This window comes from Schistocerca gregaria, chromosome 6 (assembly GCF_023897955.1).
Source record: "Schistocerca gregaria isolate iqSchGreg1 chromosome 6, iqSchGreg1.2, whole genome shotgun sequence".
Lineage (NCBI taxonomy): Eukaryota > Metazoa > Arthropoda > Insecta > Orthoptera > Acrididae > Schistocerca > Schistocerca gregaria.
This window is the reverse complement of record NC_064925.1, coordinates 120,094,673-120,110,464: the sequence shown is the minus strand read 5'-3', so window position 1 is coordinate 120,110,464 and position 15,792 is coordinate 120,094,673. Positions and strand designations below refer to the sequence as shown.

The window sequence follows — 15,792 nt, the reverse complement described above, 5'->3', positions numbered from 1 at the left end:
TTATTCAATAACCGCGACTGATTGCTACGATCTCCGTAGGGAAGATGCAGCTAGCTGCTGCGTAGAAAGGCCTTGTCTCCTACACTGAAGCGCCAAAGAAACTAGTACAGGCACCCGTATTCAAATGCAGAGATATTTAAACAGACAGAATATAGTGCTGCGGTCGGCAAAGCCTATATGAGACACCAAGTGTCTGGCGCGGTTGTTAGATCGGTTACTGCTGCTACAGCGGCAGGTATTAACATTGAAGTGAGTCTGAACGTGGTGTTGTAGTCGGCGCACGAGCAGTGAGACACAGCATTTCCGAGGTAGCGCCGAAGTGGGGTTTTCCCGAACGACCTTTTGACAAGTGTACCGTGAATATCAGGAATCTGGTAAAACATCAACTCTCCGACATCGCTGCGGCCGAAAAAAGATCCTGCAAGAACGTGACCAACGAAGACTGAAGAGAATCGTTCAACGTGACACAAGTGTAGGGTGTGTGCAGTTGGAGTGATATGGGACCCCTCATTCTTCGAAATACGACTCTGATAAGTGAGACGTATGTAAGCATCCTGTCTGATCACTTGCATGCACTCATGTCCATTGTGAATTCCGACAGACTCGGGCAATTCCAGCAGGACAATGCGACACCCCAAACGTCTTGAATTGCTACAGAGTGGCTAAAGGAACACTCTTCTGAGTTCAAACGCTTCCGCTTGAGCATATCTGGGATACCTTGCAACGTGCTATTCAGAAGATATCTCCTCCCCATCGTACTCTTACGGATTTATGGACAGCCCTGCAGGATTCATGGTGTCAATTCCCTCCAGCACTACTTCAGATAGTGATCGAGTCTATGCGACACTTGCGTCTTCAGGTAACCCCAAAGCCAATAATCGCACGGACTGAGGTCTGGGGACATGGGAGGCCAAGCATGACGAAAGTGGTGGCGGAGCACACGATCAACACCAACCGACGAGCGCAAGAGATCTTTCAGGCGTCTAGCAATACCTTTTTTTTTGTTCTAATAAAACCCCATGTCGTTCCAAGCATGTGTGTCAGTTTTTACCTCTCTATCTACATTATTCCGTGGTTTATTAAGTTTTCGACTTTTTGATCACCCGGTAGAAAAATTTTTGAGCGAATGTCTATCATTTTTATAACTTGTCATCACAGACAATAACGATACCCGAAGTCATTCACCAACATCTGACTTCTGCTCCAGTGGCGAATAATCGGAACGCGAGAATAATGAAATAAATAAATAAAAAAAAACAGACACCGTAGAAATTGCCATTTGGATGAAATTCTCTAGATATTTCGAAGAAAGAGGGAGAAGTGGAACGATGGTTTTTAGTGATGGAGTCTTCTGCCAACAGTGACGAATGAGATACGCGAGACACCTGGGTAAAAATGTGCAAAAATGCCGATTTTGCGCGGGCCGAACGCAAATGGTTGGGCATGCGCCACGTGCCTGCGACGTATTTCACTGCATTGTACTAATGAACCATAAAAGGCAGCAGAACGAGAATTTATTATATGAATTTAATTACAGCAGCGCATACATCGCAAGGGGCAGACCGATAAAGCAGAAGTAATATCTCACATATTATATCGGACTAATTAACCGACTTGAATATATTGTGCTTGCAACAAACGTTAATTGCGCCAATAAATCACGGAGGCGGAAAAAATGGCTCCTGCTGTAACAGATGCGCGATGTATTTCTCTCTCTTGGGCGACACACGCGATTTTCGTTCTGATCCCGAGGTCAGCGGAGCGCAGCGATTCCTGGCGGGAGGAAGTGCTGACAAGCTGGGATAATCTCGACCCCAAAGGCGGCTACGCAGTTCTGCGGCCGAGACACAAACACAGAAATTTATTGGCGGTTTCGGGAAGTGGGACAGGCAGAAATAATCGCGAGAAAACACTGTCGGACATAAACCAACTCGGACAGTATAAAGAAAACCGTTAAAAAGCAGCCATAAAATGGGAGCGGCTAAAAGATTGAAAATAGAGATATCGGTCGGCGCTGTAAATAATGGTTTATCAGTGGACATAAAGCGAGCAGTGCGTCTCTGGCGAGATTAGCCGCCTGCCGGAACGTGTGTGTGTGTGTGTGTGTGTGTGTGTGTGTGACGCGTCATCGCGCTGATTAAACTAAGTGATATATCCCGTGGTCAAGCCGCGCGGAACGAAAGCCAAGATCGCGATTCAGCTAGCGCTAAGACTGTGCAACTTGCGCAGTAAACAGACATTTCTAACTGGATTGCTGCACGATTCGGAGACACTGTTCCGGGAGGGCGTTCGACAGACGTGACATTGTAAACATCTACAAATCAGTGCTGTAACTACGATGCTAAAAGTTGTCTGGGAGCTCTAATGTAAAAGTCGCTCCGACGCAGATGGAATTTATGTGACTGTCTCTGTAAATCATATTAGACGCAGGCGACCTCGGTAGAGTCGTAATAAAAATCAGCTCCTTATTGTCAGCCACGTATCTAAACTGTGTACCAGAGTCACTGTTGTTTGCCCTGATCGGTTCTCAAGATCCGGTTGCGTCGAGAAATCAGTATGTTTGATGTACAATTTTAGGTGACTTTGAGGGAACTTGAGCACATGAAATGTGTTAGTGCCTGCTAAATTCCTCGTCTGCTCCGATTTCCCGAGTGCTCTTAACTCTTTGCAACACTTTTTACCAGCAGATAAACTATTCTAGAACATTCATGACTTCCTTCTCCACATAAAAAGGTAGGCGAAGCAGCTGGCTTCCTGCTCTGTACCAAGGCATACGGGTAATTAACGAAACGAAATGGCGTAGCGTGTCGCTATTGTCAGATAGTTCATTTTGTCGTCCCCCTTCCAAGCTAACACATTACTGTCCAGGCACAGACTCACGATTCATGCGTAGATAGGAAGAAGAGTGGCTGTAAGTCACAGACCATAAGCTGCGCCTATTGAAGTCAATAGCTCAGCCACCGCGTAGCTCCATGCAGACACATGGGCAGAATGAGGTCCTTCTCACTTGTCTTCTCATAGGACACATCATTTTGGCACTTGACTTCTTACTTTGGCGAGAGAATCCTCCAATGCTTGTAGCCTACGAATTATTAGACTGTTTCATACACTACGGGCCATTAAAACTGCTACACCAAGAAGAAATGCAGAAGATAAAAAAGGGTAATCATTGGACAAATATATTATACTAGAACCGACATCTGATTACATTTCCACGCAATTTGGGTGCATAGATCCTGAGAAATCAGTACCCAGAACAACCACCTCTGGCCGTAATAACGGCTTTGATACCCCTGCGCATTGAGTCAAACAAGGCTTGGATGGCGTGTACAGGTACAGCTGCCCATGCAGTTTCAACACGATACCATAGTTCATCAAGAGTAGTGAGTGGCTTATTGTGACGAGCCACTTGCTCGGCCACCATTGATCAGACGTTTTCAGTTGGTGAGAGTTCTGGAGAATGTGCTCGCCAGGACAGCAGTCGAACATTTTCCGTATCCAGCAAGGCCCGTACAGGACCTGCAACATGCGGTCGTTCATTATCCTGCTGAAATGTAGGGCTTCGCAGGGATCGAATGAACGGTAGAGCCACGAGTCGTAACAAATCTGAAATGTAACCAAGTCCACTGTTCAAAGTGCCGTCAATGCGAAAAAGAGGTGACCGAGACGTGTAACCAATGGCACCCCATAATCACGCCGAGTGATACGCCAGTATGGCGGTGACGAATACACGCTTCCAATGTGCGTTCACCGCGATGTCGCCAAACACGGATGCAACCATCATGATGCTGTAAATAGAACCTGAATTGGTCGGAAAAAATGACGTTTCTCCATTCGTGCTCCGAGGTTCATCGTTGAGTACACCATCGCAGGCGATCCTGTCTGTGATACAGCTTCAAGGGTAACCGCACCCATGTTCTCCGAGCTGATAGTCCATGCTGCTGCAAACGTCATGGAACTGTTCGTGCAGATGGTTGTTGTCTTGCGAACGTCCCCATCTTTTGACTCAGGGATCAAGACGTGACTGCACGATCTGTTACAGCCATGCGGATATGATGCCTGTCATCTAGACTGCTAGTGATACGAGGCCGTTGGGATCTAGCACGGCGTTCCGTATTACCCTCCCGAACCCATCGATTCCCTATTCTGCTAACAGTCATTCGATTTCGACCAACGAGAGCAGCAATGTTGCGATACGATAAACCGCAGTCACGATAGTCTACAATCCGACCTTTACCAAGTCGAAAACGTCATGGTACGCATTTCTCCTCCTTACACGAGGCATCACTAGAACGTTTCACCAGGCAACACCGGTCAACTGCTGTTTGTGTATGAGAAATCGGTTGGAAACTTTCCTCCTGTGAGCACGTTGTAGGTGTCGCCACCGGCGCCAACCTTGTGTGAATGCTCTGAAACGCTAATCGTTTGCATATCACAGCATCTTCTTCCTGTCGATTAAAGTTCGTGTCTGTAGCACGTCATCTTGGTGGCGTAGCAATTGTAATGGCCAGTAGTGTATTTAGACAAGGGCGCAGCAGCTAATTTACCGACAGTTTTGGCCTCTATTTTAACTGACTTTGAATCGATTGACGAAACTAAAATTCTGACTTTGGTCACAATCAGGCATTGAAAATAAATTCAATAGGGACAAGTTAAAATTTGTGACCGAGGCTCGAACACGGATTTTCCACTTTATGCGGGCGGTTGTCGTAACCGTTTCGGCTATCCGAGCACGCTTTCCGTCCAACGCAAACCCCCAACTTGTCGTAAACTACGTACGTAGTTACCGTAATTGGTCGCAGCCTCAGACTGATTCTCGCAAGAGGTGGGACCAAGAGTGCATCTGCACTGAACGATTATTAACTGCCGTTAAGGTGCATAGGTTTATCCGTGCGGCGTCTGTTCTCTCGGAAATTCCCGAGAGCCCAGATACCACACATACAAAAAATTTAGGCGAATGTTTACGACTTATAAGGTTATGTGAAATGCCTGACTTGTTCCCTAAAACAACAGGGATAAGTTTCTGTTGGTTAGTTAGGTTGGCTAGCTTATCCAGTCACATTCTCCTGTATAGTTATTTTAGCTTTCCTCTTGTATTACTTCTGCTTCAATTGACCGTTTTAGGACATCTGACCAATTTTACGCTATCTTCAAGTATGTGAGATAATGTGATGGTGAGACTGACGATGAGGATGGGAGAGAGTGAGTGTAACAGTGTAAGACTAACTTTTGCTTTATGAAATTTTTAGCATTTTTATCAGATTCGTTCCTACTAATTGTAGGTTCAGCGACAAATTCCAAAACTGCTAGAGAAAAAAACAGCTTCCTTATTGTAAAAAAAAAAAATACAAATGATTACTATTGAGAGAAATCTTCTCAGAATGAATTCCAGCAGATTAACTAATCAAATCTTTGACTTTTTCCGTAACCTCACAATATATATAAATGACCTAGTAGATAGTGTCGGAAGTTCCATGCGGCTTTTCGCGGATGATGCTGTAGTATACAGAGAAGTTGCATCATTAGAAAATTGTAGCGAAATGCAAGAAGATCTGCAGCGGATAGGCACTTGGTGTAGGTAGTGGCAACTGACCCTTAACATAGACAAATGTAATGTATTTTGAATACATAGAAAGAAGGATCCTCTATTGTATGATTATATGATAGCGGAACAAACACTGGTAGCAGTTACGTCTGTTAACTATCTGGGAGTATGCGTGCGGAACGATTTGAAATGGAATGATCATATATAATTAATTGTCGGTAAGGCGGGTACCAGGTTGAGATTTATTGGGAGAGCCCTTAGAAAATGTAGTCCATCAACAAAGGAGGAGGCTTACAAAACACTCGTTCGACCTATACTTCAGTATTGCTCATCAGTGTGGGATCCGTACCAGACCGGGTTGACGGAGGAGATAGAGAAGATCCAAAGAAGAGCGGCGTGTTTCGCCACAGGGTTATTTGGTATCCATGATAGCGTTCCGGAGGTGTTTAGCAAACTCAAGTGGCAGACTCTGCAAGAGAGGCGCTCTGCATCGCGGTGTAGCTTGTCGCCAGGTCTCGACGGGGTGCGTTTCTGGATAAGTTATCGAATATACTGCTTCCCCCTACTTATACCTCGCGTGGAGATCACGAATGTAAAATTAGAGAGATTCGAGCGCGCACGGAGGCTTTCAGACAGTTGTTCTTCTTGCGAACCATACGCGACTGGAACAGAAAAGGGAGGTAATGACAGTGGCACGTAAAGTGCCCTCCGCCACACACCGTTGGGTGGCTTGCGGAGTATGAATGTAGATGTAGATGTAGAACCTCCAAACGAAGCCCAACTGGTTTAAAGAAACTGCGAAAGACCCAGTAGAATTAAAGATTTCGGAAAATTCACTTATTGATCGAACAGCTAAATTAATTACTAAAGATGAAAACATAATGTTCCAAGACAGATCTATAAAGGAGCCCAAACCCTTCATCTCGGAATAAGAGAGGAAAAGAAGATCAGAAAGAATGAAGAAATACTGGGCACTAAGTATAGAAAGAACAACGCACAAAGAAATGATTGATCCGGCGTTCTCCAAAGAGGGTGAAACGAAAGAAGAGGAGAGAAATAAGATTCCTGAGCTGAGCTGCAATAGTTCCGGTACGTGACGTATCTGGACATTAGTCAGAGTCACCAGCGTAAATAGCAAATGCAAAGAATACACAAATGTAGTGAAGATTATGCGCGATTGAGGGGGTAGGATGCGTAAATGTCGTGGCAGAGCTCGTGATGTAAGGGAGGGGGGGGAGGCTGGGGTGTCTATGGGATCGAATGTGGAAGGTGTGCAAATATAGGGGTGATAGAATGTGATGGTAAACGCGCAGCAGCATATGATGATTGGAAATTGCTGCCGGTCGGAGTGGCAGTGTGGTTCTAGGCGCTACAGTCTGGAGCCGAGCGACCGCTTCGGTTGCAGGTTCGAATCCTGCCTCGGGCGTGGATGTGTGTGATGACCTTAGGTTTGTTAGGTTTAATTAGTTCTAAGTTCTAGGCGACTGATGACCTCAGAAGTTAAGTCGCATAGTTCTCAGAGCCATTTGCACCATTTGGAAACTTCTCTCTGGCACCGGTTACATTGTGAACGGAAAACTTTCTTCTTTTGGTTTTGGGGTATGGCTATTCGGTGTCGTAAAACTTTGTTCTTGCCTTTTAGTCGAGGGGTATCGCTGGTTGGCGTCGGTGTATACATTCTAGTCATGACTTCCGCGTCTTCTCCCTCCTTTGTAACAGTAATCCATATCGCGGTTCACGGTACCACTCTTGTAGTGTATGCCATTGGGGCAGGATTAACATCTCTGTGATGCTTTAGCGAGTACTGAACGAACACGAGACAACCCTTTGCCCTTCTTTCGATCTTCTCTATTTCAACTGTCAGTCCTACTTGGTGAAGGTCTCAAGCTGACGATCAATATTTAACTGTCGGTCGAACGAGGGTTTTTTTTTCTGACCTGTTTCGTGGCATGTTATCTCTCTTTGCCGAACTAAGTGTGGATTCATATGTCTGTTTATTTATTAGTTTGTTATTTGGCAGCTGAACTGTATATATCTACGGTGCGTAAAGCCAGTTGGTTTCGACGCCAAGTGGTGTAACCGAATGAGCTCGGACTACGCTGCACACACACACACACACACACACACACACACACACACACACACACAAACACACACACACACACACACAGAGAGAGAGAGAGAGAGAGAGAGAGAGAGATAGAGAGAGAGAGAGAGAGAGAGAGAGAGAGAGAGAGAAAGACCATGCCATTCAATGCTCGCAAAATTCTTGAATCAATAGTTCACTAACAGGTAAAGCCAGTTAACAGATTTTCTTTCAGAGTAGCTCTTGAAAATGAATTTGACTTGTAAGTGATAACAATCATTGCCACGAATCGTCAACATTTACAATGGATGCGGATGTCCAAAGATAAAATTCTGAAGTGATCTAAAGATGTAATTATGAATGCTTAATTCCGAGAAAAAGAAATTATATTATGATCCATAGCTTTACTATTGATCACACACACCGCACACACAGTTTTCCACATTTTTCGCTTACTTGAAGTTCAGTCACCTTTTACGTTGATCTCTAGAAGCTGCAGTGCCCCCCCCCCCCCCCCACCCTGAAATTCTTTAGTAAGACACACACAGAACAGTATCCACGCCGTGCAGAATGATCACGGGCTCACTTAGGTGCAATGGTGCATTGTCACATATAAATTCGGAGTTAGTGGAGCGGAGTGAAGTGATTTGAAAGTTAAGTTTTCAAATGATGACAAGAGGAATATTGCAGATTTTTCCACGCAACCGAATTATACGCAATCTCAGTCTTAGTGTAGCAGTCACTCAGTGATAACAGTTCTTGATAAGTTAAAAAACAATTTTGAAGACACACCCCAATTTCAAACATGTATCGAGTAATATTCTTACAGCACTCGACATACATTTGACATCATACTTTATTTTCCATTTAACTTCAAACATGAAATGTCTCCTATTTACCTTAGATGGCGGCCGACAATTAACAACAAAAAAATCCAATGTAGAACAAGGCTACCTTCATGTACGAATAATGCAAGAGCTTCCCCTTATTCTTATTCTATATCTACAGCGCCTCTACAAATTTAAGTGCCTCGCAGAGAGTTCATCGAACCACCTTCACAATCATTCTCTATTATTCCAATCTCGTACGGCGCGTGGAAAAAACGAACAAACATATCTTTCCGTGTGAGCTCTGGTTTCCCTCATTTTATTATGATGATCGCGTCTCCTTGTGTAGATAAGCGTTAACAAAATACTTTCTCATTCGGAGGAGAAAGATGGTGATTGAAATTTCACGAGAAGATTCCGTCGCAACGAAAAATACCTTTATTTTAATGATGTCAACCCCAAATCCTGTATCATTTCATAGACACTCTCTCCCGTATTTCGCGATAATACAAATGTGCTGCCCTTCTTTGAACTTTTTCGGTGTTCTCCGTCAGTCCCATCTGGTAACATTCCCACACCGCCAGCAGTATTCTAAAAGAGGACGGACAAGCGTAGTGTAGGCAATCTCTTTAAAAGGTCTGTTTCATTTTAAGTGTGTTGCCAAAAAACACGCAATCTTTGGTTAGCCCTTCCCACAACATTTTTTTTTTTTTGCGTTGTTTCCCACAACATTTTTTGTGTGTTGTAATTCCTAGGTTTTTAGGTCAGTTTAGGGCCATTATATTTGACTGATTTATCGTGTAACCGAAGTTTAACGGATTCCTTTTAACACTCATGTGGATGACCTCACACTTTTAGTTATTTATGGTCAATTGCTCATTTTTGTACCATACAAATATCTTTTCTAAATCGTCTTGCAATTTGTTTTGATCTTCTGATGACTTTAATAGTCGATAAACGACAGCATCATCTGCAAATAACCTAAGATGGCTGCTTTGATTGCCTCCTAAATCGATAAGGAACAGCAAAGGGCCTATAACATTACCTTGGGGAACGCCATAAATTACTTCTGTTTCACTCGATGACTTTCCGTCAGTTACTACGGACTGTGACCTCTCTGACAGGAAATCACGAATCTAGTCACATAACTGAGAGAATATTCCATAAGCACGCAAAATCACTATGAGCCGCTTGTGTGATAGAGCGTCAAAAGCCTCCTGGAAATCTAGAAATACGGAATCCATTTGAAATTCCTTGTCAAAGACGTTTCCTACATGCGTGTTGACTGTGTGTCAATAGATCGTTCTCTTCGAGGTAATTGATAATTTCCGAACACAATATATGTTTCAAAAGCCTGCTGCATATCGACGTTAACGACATGGGCTTGTAATTTAGTGGATTATTACACTTATAAACAATATAAAAACTAAGAATAATAGAGATGTCAGTGACAATATTGCACCAAGCGGCGTCTGCGTAAGTATGTCATCTCTGGCGCTAGGGGCTACACCTTTCGTATTCAACTGTTCAGGAGCACGTTAGACAAGAGCACAAAATGTGCTTTTCAGCGCCAACAGTCACATCTCAGTACAGAGTTACTTGCTCTTGTTAGGAGTTTTCACGTGAAAGAAAAAGAGATTGCAGTGTGGGTGAACTACACTTACTGAAGACTCTACCAGTGATTCCCATCGTGGCGCTATCTTTCCTGGGAATACTTGTATGTGGCCGTTCCACTTTAAATCGCTCCGTACGTACACTACCAGGTGTTCAGTTGACGTCACTTTCCAGCGTTAGTTCGACAATCGTGTAATCATTCAATAATTCCGTCTATTTATATGCAATGCGATACATGTGTTTATGTTCAGGATCAACTGTCAGTTCCTACACGAAGCGTTGATCGTCTACAATTGTTCCTGCATTTCCCTGCAGTGGTTTACAATGTTCTGACTTCTCTGTGTACCTCACAGCTTTAGGTACAGGCATGCACTTTATTTCTCCAAATATTCTAGCGAAACCTCCCCTCCTCCTGTTACTGTTTCTCTGCGCTTGCCTGTCTCCTGTAATTCATAAATGAACTTCCTCGGTTTATCAACCATTCATTCGCCTGGTCGTCAATTAAATCCATCCACTTCTTTCCAACTCTGTTTTCATACAAGATTATGAGTCTGGTATCTGCCCTGAAACGCAGCCCAGTCACTGAACGTGACCCATTAAAAACGCAATATACTATTATATAGTAACTGAGATTGCAAAATTTCGCAGTAATTGCAAGAGGAGGACGGTGTGGAGGGGGGAGAGGGGGAGGAGGGGGAGGAGGGGGAGGAGGGGGAGGAAGTGGAGGCGGCTGTTACTCTGAAGTAACGCAGTAGTATATTGACTACAAACACCGCACTATACTGTCACAAAGAGTCATAAATTGTAACTTATGGGCTCATTTTCTGGAGGAAAAATGTGTTTGTCGTTTGTGGCCTACACTGCCTAATAACGTGAAGAACTAGGAGCTCGTTTTACGGAAGAACTGTGTTTCTATGACGGTGTCTTCGCCGCCGCGTTCACTGAGTGCTGCATTCACTCGCCGTTGTTACGGATAATAATTGAGTACTACTTATTTATGCATCGTAGCATCTGAAGATTTTAATTCAAGTGAATGGATCACGTTTTATTAGCCAAATCTTAAGTGATCGAATACGGAGATATCGGGCGCGTGGTGGAATTCGTGAAAAAGGGAAGAGGAACAAATGGTAAATTCGTGAAGACTAGACATATGGTAAATGCTTTGCTGTGTTTGGAAAGAAAGTAAATGTAAGGTTACTTATCATGGATAAATACAGGCAATGGATTTAATCACTAAATATCTCCTCCATACATCATAACACAAGAATATTCGAAATAAAGTTATGAACTCCAAAACATGATTTTGTAAGTGAAGAAAATGAGAAATCTCTGAATCGACGGAGAGGCAACTCAAAAAGGGATATCGATCGCAATTGTGTTCTGAAGCGAGGAAAAAGGCATAACGTTTTCTACAAGTTACAATATAACCCGAACTCAAATGTAAATTCCAATTACATAAATACAACATGAGTGTTCGGCACTTGCTGCAGTGGCACCACAGTTCTGAGAGTCGACGGTCAGATGCACCTATTTCGAAAGCACATGTCAAGTGCAAGAACACGTCCGCTAGATGTGCTGACAGGAATCAGAGTGCCTTATGGTTGAATTGAACGCGGAGTACCATATGAAAAATAAGTGATGACTGTTTCCGAGTGCCCCTAAGAGATTCATGCCTATTTCTAATGCAAAGATGCGCTGCTCCAGCAGAGTTCGCTAGCGTCGGTTTGTTTGATTGTTGATAAATGACTTAGGTATGTTGCACAAGTATGTGATAATGAAAGATGCTCACGTTAACATCTTTTCGTACGTGAGCGATCCGATAACACCTTTTCGTAAGTGAGCGATCCGATGCAAAGGCGACGTGGCGCGGGGACGCGCAAATATTCGAGCGATTCTATGCGAAGCTGATTCTCTATTCTCTGCGTGCAGTGCTGGGACGATTCACGAATTGTCGGCGAAATGCTTGAGGCAACATGCCTGTCACTATAAAATGCTTATCATCTGATTTTATGAAAAATAATCGGTAAAAAATCTGATTATTTCGCATTTTACTGCCTGATATCTTCGCTTGATAAAGGATTGAGTTTATTTTCGTTACTCGTCATGGTTACTGTGCTGCAGCAAATTAAGTAAATCTTTCCACGAAATCTTAAGAGTTCGCAGATGTAAAAACGCATTGTGTAGACTTTGCGTACGGTTTTAGTCATACGTTTCTATGTATGAAGAGTAGCTGTTGCTGTTGTGATCTTCAGTCCTGAGGCTGGTTTGATGCAGCTCTCCATGCTACCCTGTCCTGTGCAAGCTTTTTCATCTCCCAGTACTTACTGCAATATACATCCTTCTGAATCTGCTTAGTGTATTCATCTCTTGGTCTCCCTCTACGATTTTTACTCTCCACGCTGCCCTACAATGCTTAATTTGTGATCCCTTGATGCCTCGGAACATGTCCTACTAACCGGTCCCTCCTTTCTGTCAAGCTGTGCCACATACTCCTCTTCTCCCCAATTCTATTCAATACTTCATCATTAGTTATGTGATCTACCCATCTAATCTTCAGCATTCGAAGAATAGCTATCAAAACGAAATAGTATTTAAGTTTAGAGCACAACGCTCATATCTCCATTACCGAGATTCTTGCTTATACACTGAGGTGTCAAAGTCCTAAGATACCTCTTAATTTCCTTTCTGACCTCCTCTTGCGCTGTGAAGAGCAGAAACTCGACGTGACATGGACTCAACAAGTCGCTGGACGTCCCTTTTACAAACATATGCAACGGCCTTGCCGCAGTGGATACACCGGTTCCCATTAGATCACCGAAGTTAAGCGCTGTTGGGCGTGGCCGGCACTTGGATGGGTGACCATCCGGGCCGCCATGCGCTGTTGCCATTTTTCGGGGTGCACTCAGCCTCTTAATGCCAATTGAGGAGCTACTCGACCGAATAGTAGCGGCTCTGGTCACAGAAAACCATCATAACGACCGGGAGAGCGGTGTGCTGACCACACACCCCTCCAATCATCATTTTCAGTTGAGGATGACACGGCGGTCGGATAGTCCGGATGGGCAACTTGTGGCCTGAAGATGGAGAACTTCCTTTGTACAAATATACAGCCATGCTGCCTCTTTAGTCATCTGTAACGACGAAAGAATTTTGTGCACAAACTGACCTCTCGATTATGTCCCATAAACGTTCGATGGGATTCATGATGAGCGATTAGGGTGACCAAATCATTCGCTCAAACTTTCCAGAATGTTCTGCAAACATATGTGTCCTGGTGGCATGCCGCATTGTCATCCACAAAAATTCAATCGCTGTTTGGGGACATGAAGTCCATGAATGGCGGTAAATGGTGTCCAGGTAGCCGAACATGAGCAACTCCAGTCAGTAGACCAGAGGATCCAGTCCGTTCCATGTAAACACAACCCACGCCTTTACGAAGCCACCACTGGCTTGCACGGCGCACTGTTGAGAAAGTGGGTCGATGGAGTCGCAGGGTCTGCGCCACACTCTAACCCTACCAGCAGCCCTTACCAAATGGAATCGGGGCTGATCTGGCCAAGGCGCGGATTTCCAATCGTCTAGGATCCAAAAGATATGGTCACGAGTCCAGGAAAGCGATGCAAGTGATATCGTGCTGTTAAGAAAGGCACTGACGTTGGTAGTTTGCTGCCATAGCCCACTAACGCCAAATTTCTCCGCTCTGTCCTAACGGATACGCTTCTCATGGATCGCGAATTATTGAATACCCTAACAATGTACCGTACTTCCATTTCCAATTACCATTCCGTGTTCAGAGTACGTTAATTCCCGTCGTGCGGCCATAATCACGTCGGCAACATTTTCACATGAATCACCTGAGTACAAATGACAGCTCCACCAACGCACTGCCCTTTTGTACCTCGTGTACGCGACACTACCTCCATCTGCACATGTGCATATCGCTATCCCATAACTTTTGTCACCTCATTGTGTGTCTACAGGAGGGTCGCACGCAGTGCATTCAGTTCTGTCCATGCACAACGTGAATCATGTGGTAGTAACATCCGTCATATTTCATGTACAGTTCAAGCTATCGAAACAAGGTTTTTCGCAAATGATAGACTGCAAAGTGGTGCATATACGTGAAATATTTTGGTCTATAGATATGTGTGAGTAGCTATAGTTTTTTTAATGGTACGGTTTACTTTCTTTAACAGCGTACAATGTTTCGCCAAAGACATTCACGCGTCAATATTTATAATATTGTATGTTGGCTACTTTACATTATTCAGTATCTATTTGTTTTTCAGTCACTTGACATAATCACTAAGTAACTATAGTTTTAATTCTTTAACACGTTCTCGCTATCGGCGATCAGCGAGCCCGGCCGCTACTGGTGCACGTGCCGTGAACGCGCCTGCGTGGTGAGAGAATCAGATGTTGCGAGGCACCGCGGTTTATTCGGGTACAGCCGTTCGGTGTAGTTTAATGCGCAGGCACTCTAAGATCGTATTGATTTCAATTTTTACGGGTGCGGTTCTCGTTTTTTCCGTGCAGTTTTTCTCTGTTGTGGGACTGAAAATGGAAAAGAATCGTGACACGGCGGGCTCTTCAGAACCTATGAAACGTAAAATACGGGACACAATAAACGTACAAAAACTAACGGATGCGGAATTATTACAAATGTTAGAAGAAAGCGAATCGGAAAAGGAATTGGCCAGTGCGGAGGACGGGTGGGAATCCAGTGAAGAGTCTGACGGAGCCGAGTTTGCTTTAGATGAAACAGTAGAAATGGCTGTGAATCCAAGAGACAGGGAAAGGGCAGAAGGAGCGGTAACAAGTGGTAACGTAGCTGATACAAGTGTCGCATGGGACAGCGAGCCAGTTGCAATGGTAAATTGCCCGTTTATAAGAAATGAAGGACTGCTAATTCAGCCAACGGGAAACACTCCCTTACATTATTTTCGTCGTTTGCTGACGGACGAATTTCTAACCCACTGGAATGGTCATTAAATTCGCGGTATACACTGGCACGCTGCACTATTTAGGAGGAAGAGGCCATGCGCAAAAAATTGTTCTTCATTTATAGAATGCTGGTCACCACTTGTACATGGACAATTACTATAACAGCTTCACATTGGCTAAGTTGCTCCTGGATAAGAAGACTCACTGAACGGGAACTCTGAGGGCGAATAGGAAGGAGACACCCAAAAAATACAGAACGCAAAATTACTAAAAGGTGAAGCCGTTGGCAGATTTGCGGAAGGAATTATGACAGGTAAGTGGCGTGATAACAGGGAGGTTTGGTACATTTCTAATGCATTTACAAATGAAGTGGTTGAGGTTGAAAACAAAAGAAAGGAGAAGAAATCAAAGCCCATGGCCATTGTAAACAACAATAGATTTATGTCGGGAGTTGATCGTCACTATCAGATGTTATCAAATTACTCTTGGAACGGAAAACCATACGCTGGTATAAGAGACTTCTTATCCACGTTATGGAAATGATGCTGTCAAACTCACATGCCCTACACAATAAATATTCTGGCACAAAAATGCCCCTCCAAGAATTCAGACTCAGTTTTATAAGAGCACTATTGCCACAAAAGCAGGTAGAACGGCCAGTCAGAAATCCCCAACATGTTGTGGTAAAACGAGTATCAACTGGAAAATCAAAAACACCTAGAAAAAAGTGCAGATTATGCGCCAGCCTAGGGCAACGAACAGACACGATTTACGAG

At 44.0% G+C, this 15,792-nt stretch overlaps 1 pseudogene; it reads left to right on the top strand.

Annotated features, from left to right (window-relative positions):
* Positions 1–12,841: 12,841 nt before the first annotated feature.
* LOC126279171 (5S ribosomal RNA) lies at positions 12,842–12,959 on the top strand (annotated as a pseudogene).
* Positions 12,960–15,792: the final 2,833 nt, after the last annotated feature.